This window comes from Gossypium arboreum, chromosome 13 (genome assembly GCF_025698485.1).
Source record: "Gossypium arboreum isolate Shixiya-1 chromosome 13, ASM2569848v2, whole genome shotgun sequence".
Taxonomy (NCBI): domain Eukaryota; kingdom Viridiplantae; phylum Streptophyta; class Magnoliopsida; order Malvales; family Malvaceae; genus Gossypium; species Gossypium arboreum.
In genome coordinates, this window is record NC_069082.1 from 6,889,276 (window position 1) to 6,907,500 (window position 18,225).

Below are 18,225 nucleotides of genomic sequence, written 5' to 3' on the forward strand. Positions count from 1 at the left end.
TTTTATTACAATACTGGCATATCGGCTTAGAGGTACCAACACTGCAAACACTGGTAACTAATAGAGTGGAAGGTCCTGGATTAGTGTGTTGAGAACCTCGTTATCTACCCGAATACCCAGTGGTTGAGGTAGAACGATCCTGGTATTTCTTCAATTTCTTTGAAGCAGAAAACTGGGATTTTCCCATCGGTCTTTTACTAAAAATTCGAGCTTCCCTCTCATCCTGTTTCTTTTCTTTGCTAAATTCTTCTGCTTTATAAGCTTTCTCTGCCAATTTAGCAAACTCTCGAATTTCAAGAATTCCGATCAGTAGCTTAATATCTTCATTCAACCCTTCTTCGAATCATTTGCACATTTCAGCTTCTGACTGTACCCATTCTCGAGCATATTTACTCAATCAAACAAATTCTCTTTCATACTCAGATACCAATCTATTGCCCTGTTTCAGCTCAAGAAATTATTTTTCTTTTCTGGTTAAGGAACCTCTGGCTGATATATTTCTTTTTAAATTCATTCTGAAAGAACTCCCATATAATTTCTTCTTTCGGAACAACTGAAGCTTTAGTATTCCACCAATGATAAGCTGTGTCTTTTAGCAGTGAGACGGCACATTTCAGACATTCTTCTGGTGTGCAAGATAGTTCCTCTAAAACCCGAGTAGTATTCTCTAACCAGAATTCAGCCCGTTCGGAATCATCATCAACTGTTGCTCGAAATTCTTCGGCCCTATATTTTCGAATTTTATCTACTGGAGCTTTTCCTTTTCTAGCAGATTCAGTACCTGTACCCTGTGGGATCTCGGGAACCAGTGAAGGAGCAGGAGGGGACCTTGAACTTGCTGCACTACAGGGTTAGTTCTTAAGTATTGATTAAACCATTCATTCGTCATTTGAAAGAAGGCTGTTTTTGCCTCCTCCCCTCGACCCTCTGTCCCGGGCCTTCTACTGCTAGTTTCTTCTCTTTGTACTGAAGTCGGAGCATGACTCTCAGCTTCCTCAGATTGAGCTTGGTCGGATGACGTTACTATAAGAAAAACACATTTTAAACGGTCAAGAGATATCACACTATCAATAATAATTTAAATGACATGTATAACTAATCCCGTATTTGCTACATCGGTCCTAGAACAGGTTAAATCGTAGCTTTGATACCAAAAATGTAACACCCCCTACCTGTATTCATTACCGGAATAGGGTACGAGGCATTGTCGGAGTTTACGAATTAATTTAAACTTTTTTTTTAAACTCAGTATAACCTCTTTATAGATATCTAACATTCTCTGCAATTTTAAACTGAGACTCATCCAAATCAACAAATCCAATTCAACATATTTTCAAGATAGATTCATGCATATTTAGAAGATAACCTCATCACACATCAAAACCAAGATTTGTTAGCCATACCATTGGCTGACCTTACATTCATTTCACAGAATCATTTACTTTATTAGCTTATACATGCCATTGATTTCCAAAATAAAGTTTCTTTATATATCGCAATCTTGAGGTTGATAGTGTGATGTGTCTCCGACCAAATCCGACCTCCGAGCTCTTAACACTACAAAACAGGGGAAAATGAAACAGGGTAAGCACTTTGTGCTTAGTAAGCTCATGTAACAAGACTTATACTTACCTAATGTTTTCAATACAATGCAATAAATATTCATATATCCATTCAATGCATTATTACCCTAACATGCATAAACTCAATATTCAAGTTAGTACAATAATTTCCATGTACCAATAATATATACAATACCATAATTTCCATTCCCTTGTTATTTTTCCATATTTATCCCGTTGAAGTTCTCGGAATTTCGATGGATTTTTTAAAGGTACACTTTTAGTGTACAATTTTCGGGTCCATCAATTCATATACATGTGCGCACATTTTCATTTCAGAGAGCACACTCCCGCGAACCTCAACCTTGCAATGGGATTACCAGTCCAGACTAAATCCCTTGCAATATAAACTCATAGAGTATTGTCAGGATTACCAGTCCAGGCTAAATCCCCTGCAACAATAATTACTCTAATGAGTTTGGATCTGAATTACTAGTCCAGGCTAAATTCAGACCCTAATTCGGATTACCCGTCCAGGCTAAATCCATTTTCCACATATTTTTCGGGAGGGCTATATTAGGATAAGATTACCCGTCCGTGCTAGATCCTTTTTACCGTCAATTCCTTCTCAGAGATCCATCGAATTTTCCTTTCATTCAACCGAGATTTCTTCCCCTTTTTATCAAATATATCAATGTTTTATCAATTTTCACACAATGATCATTCAAATCATATTCACATCAATAACATACATTTCAAGCATTTAAGAATATAATTCAAGTTACATGAACTTACCTTGATACTTGTTCCTGTACAAAAATCTATTAATCCCGAACTTTTTCCCTTCCTTGATCTAGCTTCGTATTTGAATCTTCTGGATCTAAATAAATAAATTTAATTATCAATTTAATACATTTCATGTTCATATGCAACATTCTCTATAATTTCATTATTATTTATAGCTCATTCAAAGCTGTCTACTTGAGTTATAATCACTAAATTATTCCAAAATTTTCCCTGAAACCAGACTTACATATCTTCTCACCATAAAATTTTCAGAATTTTTGGTTTAGCCAATAAGTACAGTTTATTCTTTAAAGTCACCCCAGTTCTGCTGTCTGGCAGTTCTAACCCTTCTTCACTAAAAATTAATTATCTCTTCATACAGAATTCAAATGATGTTCTAATTTGTTTCTCTTAAAAATAGACTCATTCAAGATTCTATACATATAAATTTATGCCCCTAATTATTTTTATTAAATTTTTTATGATTTTTCAAAGTCAGAATAGGGGAACTCGAATTCATCCTGACCTTCCTTGTCTCACAAAATTTATTATATCTCAAAATTTACAAATCCATTGCTTATACTGTTTCTTCTATGAGAAACTAGACTCAATAAGCTTTAATTCCATATTTTTTTCATCTTCTAATTAGATTTCTAAAATTTTTGGTGATTTTTCAAAGTTAGTCTACTGCTGCTGTCCAAACTGTTTTAGTGCAAGCTGTTTATTACCATTTTTCCCCTAAGCTTTTAATAAATAATAATTTCGTCCCTACTCAATTAGCCTCTCAATTGAGCTGATTTTTCTCAATTAACACTTTATTCTATCACCTTAAACTAGTTTAAAACCTTTAGGAATCAGAATCTCAGCAATAGACTTTAATTCCAAATATTTTCACAATTAGGTCCTAAAAATCAATTTCTATTGAAATTACCTAATAAAATCATCTTATAAAAAAATTAAAGCTTAAATTTCATTTTATTTCATCATAAACTTACAGCACTCAACCATGGTGACTTTCAATTTCATCCATGAAATCAAAAACTAATGAATTTAATAGTAGGAGCTAGTTGTAAAAGTCTTAGAAACACAAAAATTACAAGAAATAGGCAAGGATTAACTCACTTGGTGCAAAAATCATGAAATACCAGCTTAGAGAACCCCTCCTATGGTGTTTTGGCTGATGAGAATGAAGAAAAATGAAGAGAAATCTAGATATTTCCTATTTAGTCCTATTTTTATTTAGTTAATTGTGCAATATTCCAATTTTGCCTTTAAATCATCAATTTTCCTTCTGATTTCATGCCCTTGCCGTCCAGCCCAAATAAATTTGGGTCTAATTTCCTTTTAAATCAGTTCTCATTAGACTCTTAAGCTATTTAATCATTCTAGCAACTTTTACACCTATTACAATTTAGTTCTTTTCATATAATTGACTACCCAAACATTAAAATTTCCTAACAAAATTTTAATACCACATTACTAACTTTTCATAAATATTTATAAAAATATTTCCTATTCGGTTTTATGAGATCGAGGTCTCGATACTTTGTTTTTACCCAATTTCTTCAATAATTTTTTTCTAACTAACCACTAAATCGGTAAATTTTTTCTATCAATATTTTCATACGATTTTCCTATCATATCAATTTTCATGCAAAAATATTGAAATAAATTTCTCTTTAAATCGGATTTGTGGTTACGAAATCACTGTTCCGATATCCTTTAATTTAGGCCATTACAACGTTTCTTTAGTCTTACTTATGCATATAGTATTGCTTTTGCAATTGATTTTTAGGATGGTTTTATCATTGTCTTCTGCAATTTGGTGGATGCTTGATTCTTTTGTCGATTTTTGTCCACTGCTTTGGACCATCTAGGGTTGATTTTCTTATCATATTAAGTGTTTACAATCACTCCAAATTTATCGTGCTTGAGTTGTGACAGCCAAATGTTGAGGCTGAAGCCTTTTTTGTGTTGATGGAGCTTGTCCTTCACCGCCTACAACAGGTGTTTTTTTTTCCTCCAATTATATAGTCTCGTTCATTGAATGAATTAATGAATTTCATTTTCAAAAAAATGTAATAAATGAAATATATATAATTATTAAATTTTAAATTAAAAAAGAATATAATATATATACATTTTTTAAAAAATATGTGCAGACCTAAGATAGTTTTGAGTTAGCCATTACAAACATGGGCTAGCTTGGTTGAAATTTTAGACTTATATTTTGGCCTGGGCCGGACGGAGGTTTGGTACCCAATCCTGTCCAAAAGCCCATTTTACAATTTAAAAATTAATAAAATATATAAAAGAAATATTTTTAATTAAAATTAAATCTAAATTTTTTTTATTTAAATTGAATTTAGGTTTGACCAACTTGAGGTGCAAAAATCTTAGTCCAAGCTTGGCCTAAATTAGGCCGGGCAAGCTATCTGGCCCGTGGACAGGTCTAGGCCACACCTACAATATGGTTGCAAGCTTGTATTTTACTGGTATTGAACACGTGTTTGATTATTGGATTTGTAATTTTTAATTCTTTTATTTAAAGATAATATAAAAGTACGAAAAGACAAAAATATCATCATATTAATATTAATTATAACTTAAAAATGGATGTAATGTTATAACTGAGTTGGTAACCACCAATGCTTAGATTTAGATACTAATTCTATTTATCAAAATCTATGAATAAAATCTATTACATTATATTAAAGTTATCCCATGAGAAGGAAGAATTAGGATTTTTATTGCTTCTGTACGGGCTTAAATTTGTCCAGCCCAAATCAAACCCAAATCACAATTAACACCCAAACTAATCCACTACAGAATAGGCTCGTTGGCCCAAAACCCAAACTCATGTTTAGGAAAACGAAAACTCTAGGTCCGCCCTAGTGCACCGCGCCCATCTCGCCACCTCGGTCGCCCCACCTACGCCTCGTCTCGAGGCCTGGCACCTTTAGTCGTTTTGCACCAAAATGGCAAAACCCCGCCTCCGTTGACCTCGCCTAAATATGCAAAGAGAACGAAGAAAGAAAGCCATCAAAAAAGCAAAAACGAAGACAAAACAGAAACAACAATAGCAGATAGAATAGCAGGCTAGTAATAAACAATGTATACTATTTTGACTATAAAAAAACCGAAACCAAAACAATGTATTTTTTACGCGCACATAACACAAAAAAAGGGAAAAGAAATCGAAAGAGGTGATTTTTCGTTTCAATATTTGACTACTGGTTTTGCTTTCAAGCTTTCATTTTTCTTTTTTACTACTATAAGAAAAAGAAGAGATTTTGGAGGCCCTTACCTACAGTTTCGATTGTCGGAGGCCGTTCTCCGGCTTGGGCATCGGACCAAAAGAGATGAATGGGCCTCATCTCATCTTTCCGTGACTTGAGCTATGAACCATGGAGGAGGTGGAGGCGTGGACTCCGATGAAACCCATGATCGGCCAACGAAGGAAGTTGAGGGGTGTCTTCTGGTTCGGCAGAATAGTAGGATGATATACTTGGTTTCCTTTTTACTCTGATTTTTAAAAAAGGGGAAGAAGAAATGATTATGGGTTTTCATTTTAGGGTTTTGTTTTTTTTAAGTGTAAGAAACAGCGTCGTTTTAAGTCAAATTCAATGGCTTCAAAACGGCATCATTTAGGAGCCATAACCCGATGACCCGACCTGTGCTCGGCTGGGATTCACGCTTTTGGTCTTTGGGGGGATATTTGCGCAGTTGATCCCTTCCTTTTGCGTTGTCATTCATTTGGGCCTTATTCGTATTTTCTTTATTTTTAAATCTATGTCTGTAATTTGTGCATGTTTGCAAATGGATCCTGCCTCAACACTATGTTTTAGGACTTGGATTATTTCCAATTCTAGTCCCTATGCATTTGCGCGCGTTGCATATTGGTCCCCTTTTTATTATTACTATTTTATTTTTACATTATCCATTTTGTTTTAGTTTAATTCCAATTAAGTCTTTCTATTTTATAGCCTTTTTATTCTTGATTACTTATTTGTACATTTTAAACCACCTTGGTAATTGTTTCTTTATTATTGTAAATTTTTGTAGCATATCATTGTGACCTTTCGTATAATATGTTACATAAATGTTTTTATACATTATCATATATATATATACTTTATAATAAAGTTAACTTTATTCTATGTATATTATTAACGTTATATCATTTCATACATGTAATTATTTTTGAATTCATTTACATATTTTAATATTTATGTTTGTTGTTTAAAACGAAACCACATGTTTTATACATTATTTAAATTATTATTATAGCTATACACAAACATTGGTATACATATATTTAATCTATATACATTACTAAATCCATGTATTTTATACATATAATTTTCTTTGTATATATAAGTATGCTCTTAAATCTATTATATATATAATTTATAATAAAATTAATTAATCTTATATGTATTATTATTCGAAGTTATTATATGATTGCGTCTAAATTCATTTATATATATATATATATGTATATGTTTTTTTAAACCTATTGTGTGTATTTCCTAAGATTATATTTTATTATGCCTTCTTGCCATTCTTATTATTCAAATTTTTCTTTATTGAGTGTATTTTAATAAATATTTTTAACATTTATATATTATTTGATTTAAAAGCTTTCATTCTATAACGCATATTTTAATGAATGCACATATATCTTTAGTTTGTTTTTACAAATGGTTTCAAATTCAATAATTCATTTATAATATATTATGTGTTCATCCTTTTAAATTTGTCTTATACACATTATTGTTATTTTTAATTTTTCATTTTGTTTTGCATATTTTGCATTTGATTGTGTTGCATTAGGCCATGTATATTATTGTTGTATATTATTTTCGTTTTGTATTATTATTATATTGATTATTCTTCATTCATGCTTAGGAAATTGATAATACTTTTCTTAGATTGGTTGGATTTAGTTGTTTATTTTGTTAGTTGATTAAATGAATTATATTATCTTCATTCATCCGTCATAGTATTTCATACACGCATATTATCCCATGTTTTTATTTTTCCTTTTGGTTTACAAATATCACTTTATAATTTCTAACTCTTTAAAATTAATTATTCCATTTTATTTCAAGTCAAATTAATGCATTTCAAACTGGTTTTATAATTATTCGTTTGAAAATTCCTTAAAACGAAGGCAATGTTTGATGTTTGGAAATTCGGGAAATCGTGCCCTACCGTGTAACATCCCAAAATAGGGCCTAAACGGAACAGTGGTTGCGAAACCACAAATCCGAGGTAGAATGTAACGGCCTAATTTTCAATGGTGTCAAAAATGGTGATTTGAGATCACTAAATCGGACAAATAAGATTGAACAAGATAGTAACTTAATATTTATGAGTCAAGTAAGAATTTAGAAGAATTTGTGAAATGGTGAAATTAGTGAATTAAAATAATTTATTAGGTCAGACGGGTCAAAAACGAGGTATCGAGACCTCGAATTTGAAAATCGAGCTATAAATATTTTTATAAATATTTATGAAGTGTCATTGAGTTAGTATTAAAGTTTCGTTAGAAAATTTTGATGTTTGGATAGCTAATTAATTAAAAGGACTAAATCGAAAATAGCTCAAAATTTATTAAATTGTGAGTAAATAGCTTAAGTATTTAAAAAGATGGATTTAAAGAGCAATTAGACCCAAAGGTTAATGGCTGGACGGTTTGGGTATGAAATAAGCAAGAAAACAATGTGAACAAGGGACAAAATTGGAATTAGCATAAAAGTTAATAGTTAAAAAAATGATGTAATTGAGAATCTAGACATTTCTTCATCTTTCTCAGCCAGAAAGCCGTAGCAGGTCTCCTATGCTGGTTTTTCATATTTTTGCACCATGTAAGTTCAATTTTTACTATTTCTTAGTAATTTTTATGTTTTTGTGACTTTTACAATTAGGTCCAATCATCTAATTCATTAGTTTTTGATTTGGTGGGTGAAATTGGAAGTTACCCTGGCTGAGTAAGGGTAGTTTATGATGAATTATTATGAAATTGAAGTTCTAATTTCATATTAAGGTTGTTTTATTAAGTCATTTTGATAGAAAATGGTATTTAGGACCTAATTGTGAGCAAAATTGTGAATTAGATGTTGGTGTTGAAATTCAGAATATCAAAGGCTGTGAAATAGTTTATAATGATAAAATAAAAGTGTTAATTTAGAAAAATTAGTTCAATTGATGGGTGAATTGAGCAGGACTAAATTGTAAAATTGTAAATTTTGGGGTAAAAGTGCAATTTCGAATTTTGAACAGCATAAATTGTGAAGTGAAATAGAAATCAAATAAATGCTAATGAGTAGAAATATTTTATATTATAGATCAAGAATCCAAAGAAGAACGAGGAAAAGAAAAGTAAAGGACTAAATTGTAAGGTTTAGTCACATTTTGTATCAAGGTAAGTTTACAGTAAATAAATGCAATATTCTTTTATTTTACATTATTATTGTCAATTTCAGCATTTATATATTATGTTATGAAAATATTTAAAGTCGAATTTAAGGTGAAGTGACAGAGGAAAAGTGTTAGAAAGCCCGGTTGAACCCTAGGAATGTTAGGATATTAGGGTTGACAGACGTAATGAAATGAGCCATGTAAGTCCATATTATAAATATGGCTTTGGAGACAGGATTGAGCCATGTAAGTCCATATTATATATGGCATTGGAGACAGAATAATTCATGTAAGTCCATGTCAAAGACATGGCATTGGCGAGATATTGATAGACAGAAGCGACCTAGTATCCTTAGTATTCCGAGTGGTTCAACGGGTCAGGATACGAGTTAAATTACAATGAATTAACAGCAAAGGAAAAGTAGATTATACTTATGAAAAGGAAAGGTCGGGTAAGAAAGAAGGTAAGGGAATAAAGAAGAAGATAGAAATTGAGAAGTAAAGAAATTTATGATGTTAGATGATATTATGCATAATTATCCATTATGTTGAATGTTGTGATTTATTTGCTTGTAAGCTTACTAAGCCTAGTGCTTAATCTCTTTATTTTCTTCTTCTTATAGTACTTATCTAGTCACTCGGGATCGAAGGAAATGTCGGAGGCCGATCACACTATCAAAGAAATAACTCGGTATAACTAGACGTTTTGTTTTGGGTATGGCATGTATAGAAACTTAGCTACTTTTGGTATAATATGAATAATGAATGATGTGTAAATACTTGCTAGTGATTAGCTAAGAAAATAGCTGATGATATACATGTTTATTAATATGTATGATTGAATGATGATTATCACATGAAAATTATGAAAATGTGAAAGTAACCTAAAACAGATTCAAGTAACAGAAATGATATAACTTTGAAAAATCACTAAAATTGTAGAAACATAGTTTGAAGATGAATAATATATGAAATTAAAGCTTATTATGTATATTTTCTTATGGAATAAGCAAAACAGGTAAAAGTATTATATTTTATGATATATCTGAGTTTTAGTGAAACAGGATCAGAGCGATTTCTGGATCCCCTGTTTCAACTTTGGAAATTCACCATAAATTGTACAAAACTAATTAGAAGGTATAATTTATATGGTTAGAATTCTTGTTGAATCTAGTTTTGATAGAAACAAACAACTTAGTCATATGAATTTTGTACAGGAAGAAAAATGGGTCGTAGTAAGAAGAGGTCAGTGCAGTCGAGTTTTGAAATAGGGGAAACTTTAACTAATAAACTGTACTAATTGGCTAAGTCAAAAATTCTAGAAAAAAATTAGTAGATATATATATGAGTCTAGTTTCATGAAAAATTTACGGATCTTAATTTCGAGTTTTGAAACTCGAGAAATGAATTTTTAAGTAACCATGATGCAGAAAAACAATTTATTCCGAAAATTAAAATAAGTGATTTAGAGTTGTTTAAAAGGTAAGATAAGTTTAGTAACACCTCAAGCTTGACTCCGGTGATGGTTTCGGGCGTGGGGGCGTTACATTTATTGGAGTTGTTTAAAAGGTAAGATAAGTTTAGTAACACCTCAAGCTTGACTCCGGTGATGGTTTCGGGCGTGGGGGCGTTACATACCGTGCTGGGTTTCGATTTCCCGTTTGTTCAAAGTAATCAAATATTCCTTTAGAATTTCACTCGTGTTTTCCAAATTCTAAAACAAGGCAATGTTCAAGGTTTAGAAATTCGGGGAATTGTGCCCTATCGTGCTGGGTTTCGATTTTCGGTTTGTTCCAAATAATTGAATGTTCATTTAGTATTTCACTCGTCTTTTATAAATTTTAAAGTAAGGCAATGATCAATGTTTGGAAGTTCGAGGAATCGTGCCCTACCGTGCCGGGTTTCGGTTTTTCGTTGGACTAAATAATTGGGCATCCTTTTGTGATTTGCAACATATAAATTTTTGGAAGTCAAAAGTTTATCATGTTTTCGAGAGTATGGAGGATCGTGTCCTATTGTGCTGGACGTGATGCTGTATACCCTCGAAACGAGAAAGTTTTGATGACCAACTCGAACCACTCAAAAGTTTTAAAAGGAACCATATTTCAATTTTTTTTTTTAAATTTTAGACATAAGGGCAATATTTAATCAATTCAGGTACCAATTTTGGGCGTAGTGAGGGTGCTAACCCTTCCTCATGCGTAACCGGCGCCCGAACCCATTTTCTTTAAATTTACGTAGACCAAAATTGATTTAGTAAAATGTTTTATCAAGTGAGCAATCACACCCGAGCAAAAAGATTGGTGACGACTTCACATTTTGTTTTCAAAAAGTCGATCCCTGTTTTTAAATCAAAAAATGGTTTCGGCAGCTTTAATTTTAAAACAACTTAGCAATGGGATATTTTGAGTGTGGTAGGTTGATTAAGGCCAGTTTAATATTGTTCATCAGATGTATTTTTGGACTAAAATATATTTTTGAGTAAAAGTTAAAATTTTTTACTTCTACTTTTGGCCAAAATATGCTTTTACAAAGCATTTTTGTCCCAAAAGTATTTTTAAAAAGCTCAAAAGCATATTGTTAAGTAATATTTTTATCTCAAAAATACTTTTTATCCCAAAAATGCTTCTAAGAAGCAATGCTAAACTGGCCCTATATCATTTTCCTTTTCAAGGTATTATATACAGATAAATAAATAAATTATTTAATGGTTTATATATTTAAATTGATAAAATTTTATATGAATTATTTGGATAAGCACGAGTAAAAAAGTTAACCTTTTAATCATAAATATATATTTATAAGATTATCACGAATCAATTGATTGTGGGAAAATTAATATGAATATTTATAATCAAATGGACATTATTAAACTATTTTAATATAATTAAATTTCAAAACAAAAAAGTAAAATATAAAATATAAAATATAAATTTATTTAATTTTTTTGGGCCAATGAAATTGCTTAGAGCTTTTACCAAAGGATTTATAGATATGACGAAACAAGTTAATGTGTTTAAAAGATGTTTAAAATGAATTTTTCTATATTTTGCAATTTTTAAATTTATTAAGTTAAATAATTTTAATAATATAAATGCAGTTGATTGTATATATATATATATATATATATATATATATATTAATAATATCATTATAGATCCCGATCATATCTGCTCTTTTTTATACAATATCTAGAACTATCCATAACACTTTCCCAACTCATAAATAAGAGGATAATGAGCTTTAGCACATTTGAACCTATCACCTCCTGTATTGACAACAATGCTCATACCAATCGAAGTAAGACTTAATCAACCTCTTGATTGTATATTTAATATTGAACCTTTTGCAATCAATATATTTATAACAAATAAAATAATTTTTTAAATTTATATGCTTGTGCAATTTAGTAAACAGTTCCCATGTAATTTTTAAAATTAAATTTCATATCATCAAACAATGCCAACTTATTAAAACTAAAGTATTTTTATCAATATATATTAAAGAATATGAGTATATAAAAGCTTTACTTAATTCTCAATTTGGAATTAAAATAAAATGAATGCAATAAATTGTGAAAATATATGAAATAAACTAAGAAATAATATGAAAATGACATGGAATAATTAAAATACTACATAATATGAAAACTACATATATATATATACAAATGTGTCAAATTTTACCTATGAAAATTATTAACATATAAAATTTTATAAAAATTGGAAAAACACAGCCACAGTATGGAAATTTAATTTTCTCTAAATTAAATCACTCTTAAAAATTATACAAAGCATGAGATAAATTTAGACATTATATAACATGAATACATAAATTATTTTCTAAATCGAGTAACGGTGATAGTTCATGTAAAACACAATACAACGCATAAACAAGATGTTGGTTTTAAAAACGCATAAAAATCTATATAAATAAACTATTAGCATGTAAAAATATAATTATAAAACATGAATATAAACATGGCATGAGAGCTAACATAAGAGGCGACATTATTACAATAACTCCCAACTTATTAAATAGGAAAATAATGTGTTTTAGTGTCCTCTAATCCATGTCTTCATGTATTGATAATAATATCAATGCTAATCGAGTTAAAAACTCAATCGGAAGTGTTTTTTTAAATCAAATGTGGCGTGGAAGTTTTTTTTGGGCATTTTTATTTCCAAACTGAAAACTCTTGGCCAAAGCTAGATGCTTGAACAAGTCCGTATATACATATTTTCTATTTTTCATTAATTAGTAATTATTATTTTTTCGTGGCACTAAATATACAGGTTGGGTGTTATAGCAATAAGTACCTGAAGTGAGTGATTGGGAACCTTTGAGCAAAAATGATAAGCTATTTGGTAATATCTTCTGATGGGATACTCGAAAAACTAAATGCCCAACATGTTTTTCAAATTTTACATGCAAATCCTCATATACTATTTTGCCCACAAGTGATGATGATGATGAAGGCCTTGAGCCATTGGGATTGGATTCATGCCAATCCCCATTGCCTGAATGCATATTAGGAACAGCATATGGAGAAGGTAGCATGAGGACTTCAAAGAAGGTGGTGAAGTTCAAGAACTTTTTCTTCCCCTATCCTTTCACGAATCAAATGCATTTATGGTAGCATTTCTAAGCAATATGCCAACAATTAGATTGCTAATGATGTTAAAAATCATAAATGCGTAATATTCCTATAGATATAGAAAAACAATTAAGTTCCGATAGCAAGTTAATTTTATGCGTTTAATATACTTAATTTTTGTTAATTTTTAAATAGAATGGTATTAAGTTTGTGATTTCTTGTTTAATTTTTATAAGGGACGTAATTGGAGTGTCGAAATTCAAAAACAAGCAAAATGGAGTTAAATTGAAATAAAAAGCAAGTTGGGGTTAAATTGAAAATTGTAAAATTATTTTTAGATTGATAAAAAAAATCAGATTTTTTACTTCGACAAATTCTATATTTAAAAAATCTAATATTGTGATTGGTTATTAAACATGATTCCAAGAGTAAATCAGGTGAAATTTGTTTTTTAAAAAGTGTATATAAATGCTTATAATTATGGCACGAGAACACACTTGAATTTAAGGAGGAAATTAGCATATTCTTGCCTAAAATATTCTGCCATTTCTTTCCTCTTTTTATATTTTGGTGTAATTACTTTTTTAGTATCCTCCTTTCTTCACTTATTATTTTTCATTGAAATCTATCATAATCCAATCAAATATGATTAATTTTATGCTCAATTAATCTCCGTTTAGCTTTAGATCAGTTATTATTTTGATAAAGAATCGTGAGAAATAAAACCGCACTAAAACCTTATAGTACGATAAATTCTTAATTATACTGTGTATAAATACATGAATTCTACAAAATCATGATTGAATTTTACACATGTAAATAATATATTGAAAAAAAAAATTGTCTGCCTCTGATAAAAATCAAAACCAAGCATTTGGTAAGTTTCTCGCTTAGGGTGCCAGAGGTTACAAATTATGATACGGAAGCGTAACTTTAGATCCATTTGTTTTCTGACAACATTCTTTGCAGTGAGTAAATTAAAAACGAAATTATTCTCGAAATGCCCCAACTCCTTGTTTATTTTTAGTTTGATCTTACTACTTGAAATATTGATCAAAAGAATCTAACCAGAAATCAAATTCGAAAGCACAATAAAAAAAATTATCAACTTCATCTTTATTTTTTGCAAACATCAGTCAGTAATTTGTCGCTAAAACATGAAGGAAGAGCCACATTGTTGGTCTGCCCTAACATCAGGGAACATTAGACTTGCCACAACCTCCCAAAGAAAGGCCATCTCATACACATGGAATGAAGACACAATTGAGAAGCAGCTTAAACTACAAGGAAGCCTCTCCTGAATTTGGCATGCAGGGCACACGAATAAAACAGCAAACAATGATAAACTTTCTGCAGAACTTTAAGCATAGCCAGCCCAATTGTCTGGTAAGCTCATCTATCGTATCATTCTATGTATAATAAGTTTGTGATAGAACTGGCTAGCCATCTAGCTATTAATCAAGCATTTACCTAATAAAGAAATAATGTACAAATAAATTATCAAAACTTGTGGTCCATAAATCTCATCTTGTGGTTGACCCAAATCTGAAAGTAAGAAGTATAAAGCATAAACAAACATCATTTCTATGCTACAAAAAGAGCCCACCCCAATCCAAGGTCCAAGTTTTAAGAGGCAATGGTGGCATCACACTCTAACAGGGGAAATATAACAGAATTACAACAAATGCAAGAGACTAAAATCACTATCGCAATTCGAAAGGAAATTACAATAGAAGCACATCAAAAGGAAGAGAAGAAACAAGGACTACGCATATGATATTACCCAATGATAGTTAATAGGATCCTAGAAATTAAAAAAAATAATTTTTTGAGAATATAAATACCAGAATTGGACATTTGGTCTAGTGGTATGATTCTCGCTTAGGGTGCAAGAGGTCCCGAGTTCAATTCTCGGAATGCCCCAGCCCATTTTTCTCGGAATGCCCCAGCCCATTTTTCATTTTTTTCCCCGAATTTCAAATCTATGATCAGAGGACCAACTGGGAAGTCAACTCTAAAAGTCACACATCAGATCTATTTGTTTCCTGACAAGATTCTTTTGCAGTGAGTAAAAATAAATAGATTGTTCCCATTTTCAAAAGTTTATTGTTGAACAGCACAAATAAACAGAATTACAATGCACGTTAAAGAGCAGGTTCAACTATTTTACTGGAGATGCCTATTTATATTCCAGCGAACTTAAAAAGCAAAGTACTTTTCCACCTTTCTGAGAGTTCCCATCTTCTCTATCTGCTAAAACTGCTTTCATTTCTTTTTCCTGAATCAATTACCAGGCTATACTATGTGGGCTAGATCGCAACTTACATCAACCCCCACACCCCCACCCTTTGCGGAAAGATGTGATTCAGACCTATCCTTATGCATAACCAAAAAACTTTACCAGATAAATTAAGTCTAGAGTCTCTGATAACTGGCTTGAAATGTTTATTAGGGCATTAGATTTCTACTAGCTGCTTACTTGTTCAGCAATTTCATTTTTTAAATTATTTTGCAGCATCAATCAAAATACACTAATGTCTAACTACAACAACTAGAAAAGTACTGATTTAGCTGTCAGACTCATCATAGTTAAAAGAAATTTATAAAATTTACGAGAATTGTAAGCTAAAGAAGTTTCAGCCTCTAAGGGATGATTTAAGATGTAACCTGGAGCTAATGCAAAAAAGCCCTTAGCATCCAATTGTAGCAGACAATGATCATTGAACCACATCGAAAGTGAGAGATTTGAAAATTTTGGTATTCCAAGAATGAGCCCATTGAGAGTTAATAGGAGTTCTACGAGAAAAAAATCTATTAGCTACAAACTAGACGTGAAGAATATCAGACATTGGGCATTTGCTCTGTGTAAGAAGCAAGTCCATCTGATTCACAAGAACCAAGCTATAGTCCACTATGGGCCTCGTCCATTAGCTTCTCCTTTGACAACATTATGCCTTTAACCAAAGGTTAAAACAGGATTCCCACCAAGGTCAACAAAATTACAGATTGACTTTAGAGCTATAGTAGTCATCATCCTCGTCCAAAGAGAAAGGCATCAGTATTCTTGCCTAACCTTTTTATTCCAATAGCAAAAAGCATCACAAACAACCTAGTTTCGATCACAGATTCAAAGATTTCATCAATAAATAACGGTATGCATCATTTCTTGAAAAGCGATGCCTATAAATGTAATAACAACATATTAGAGCAATAAATGAGCATTTGGTCTAGTGGTAAGTTTCTAACATTGGGTGCAAGGAGTCTGGATTCAATTCTCAGAATGAAATAACATCTTAGACCAAAAAAAAAACGACCTCATTTTCTCTTTCTTTTTTTTGTGTGCGCGCGCAATAACTATACTAAGCAGAGTGGCAAAGCACTGCAAAAGGCGCAAAGCCAGGTGCACGTGGGATTGAAGAACCATTCCAGGATTCTTAGTAAAATTACCAAATGACTGTAGCGGCCAAAGTAGACAGCACCTCGACGTATTCTATCAGTAAAAGAGTTTGCTGTTAAGTTTACAAAGTCCAACAACGAAAAAAGTTATCAAGATGCAAAATTTAATAATTAGTTGATAGCTGCCCAATTGTCCAATAAGCTCATCCTTCAACCATTCGTTAGAGTACCAAGGTAGAAGTCACATAGCAGAACAATTTGCTAACAAGTCAGCAGACAAACATCAAAACTTAGCCCAATTTGAAGAAAAGAGCCAATAACTAAAACAGATTCAGTTAAACATCCAAGATAGGGCATTTGGTCTAGTGGTATGATTCTCGCTTTGGGTGCGAGAGGTCCCGAGTTCGATTCTCGGAATGCCCCAACTCCTTGTTTGATTTTAGTTTTATCTTACAACTTGAAATATTGATCAAAAGAATCTAACCAGAAATCAAATTCGAAAGCACAATAAAATAATTTATCAACTTCATCTTGATTTGTTTGCAAACATCAGTCAGTAATTTGTCCCTAAAACATAAAGGAAGAGCCACATTGTTGGTCTGCCCTAACATCAGCAAACATTAGATTTGCCACAACCTCCCAAAGAAAAGGCCATCTCATACACATGGAATGAAGACACAATTGAGAAGCAGCTTAAAATACAAGGAAGCCTCTCCTGAATTTGGCATGCAGAGAACACGAATAAAACAGCAAACCATGATAAACTTTCTGCAGAACTTTAGGCATAGCCAGCTTAATTGTCTGGTCAGCTCATCTTTATATCACTTTATCGTATCATTCTATGTATCATAAGTCTGTGATAGATCTGGCTAGCCATCTAGCTATTAACCAAACATTTACCTAATAAAGAAATAGTGTACAAATAAATTATCAAAACTTGTGGTCCATAAATCTCATCTTGTGATCGATCCAAATCTGAAAGTAAGAAGTACAAAGCATAAACAAACATCATTTCTATGCTAGAAAAAGATCCCACCCCAATCCAAGGTCCAAGTTTTAAGAGGCAATGGTGGCATCACACTCTAACAGGGGAACTCTAACAGAATTACAACAAATGCAAGAGACTAAAATCACTATCGCAATTCGAAAGGAAATTACAATAGAAGCACATCAAAAGCAAGAGAGGAAACAAGGACTACTCATATGATATTACCCAATGATAGTTAATAGGATCCTAGAAATTACAAAAAAATATTTTGAGAATATAAACATCAAAATTGGGCATTTGGTCTAGTGGTATGATTCTCGCTTAGGGTGCGAGAGGTCCCGAGTTCAATTCTCGGAATGCCCCAGCCATTTTTCTTTTTTTTCCCTAATTTCAAATATATGATCAGAGTACCAACTGGAAAGTCAACTCTAAAAGTCACACAACAGATCTATTTGTTTTCTGAAAAGATT

The 18,225-nt window shown here is 31.5% G+C and overlaps 1 long non-coding RNA gene and 2 other non-coding genes across 4 annotated transcripts in view; 2 read left to right on the top strand and 1 right to left on the bottom strand.

The window, feature by feature from the left end:
- Positions 1 to 15,425: 15,425 nt before the first annotated feature.
- The window catches only part of LOC128286738 (uncharacterized), an 8,308-nt gene continuing 5,508 nt past the window's right edge, over positions 15,426 to 18,225 (bottom strand). The window contains exon 5 of one of the 2 annotated variants that reach the window (XR_008277397.1): positions 15,426 to 17,667. This is a non-coding gene — a long non-coding RNA (uncharacterized LOC128286738). Of the gene's footprint in view, positions 17,743 to 18,225 lie in introns of both variants that reach the window. The other variant, XR_008277396.1, reaches the window with a different exon arrangement.
- TRNAP-UGG (transfer RNA proline (anticodon UGG)) lies at positions 17,119 to 17,190 on the top strand. The gene has a single exon. It is a non-coding gene; the product is annotated as a tRNA-Pro (tRNA).
- On the top strand, positions 18,047 to 18,118 carry TRNAP-AGG (transfer RNA proline (anticodon AGG)). The gene has a single exon. It is a non-coding gene; the product is annotated as a tRNA-Pro (tRNA).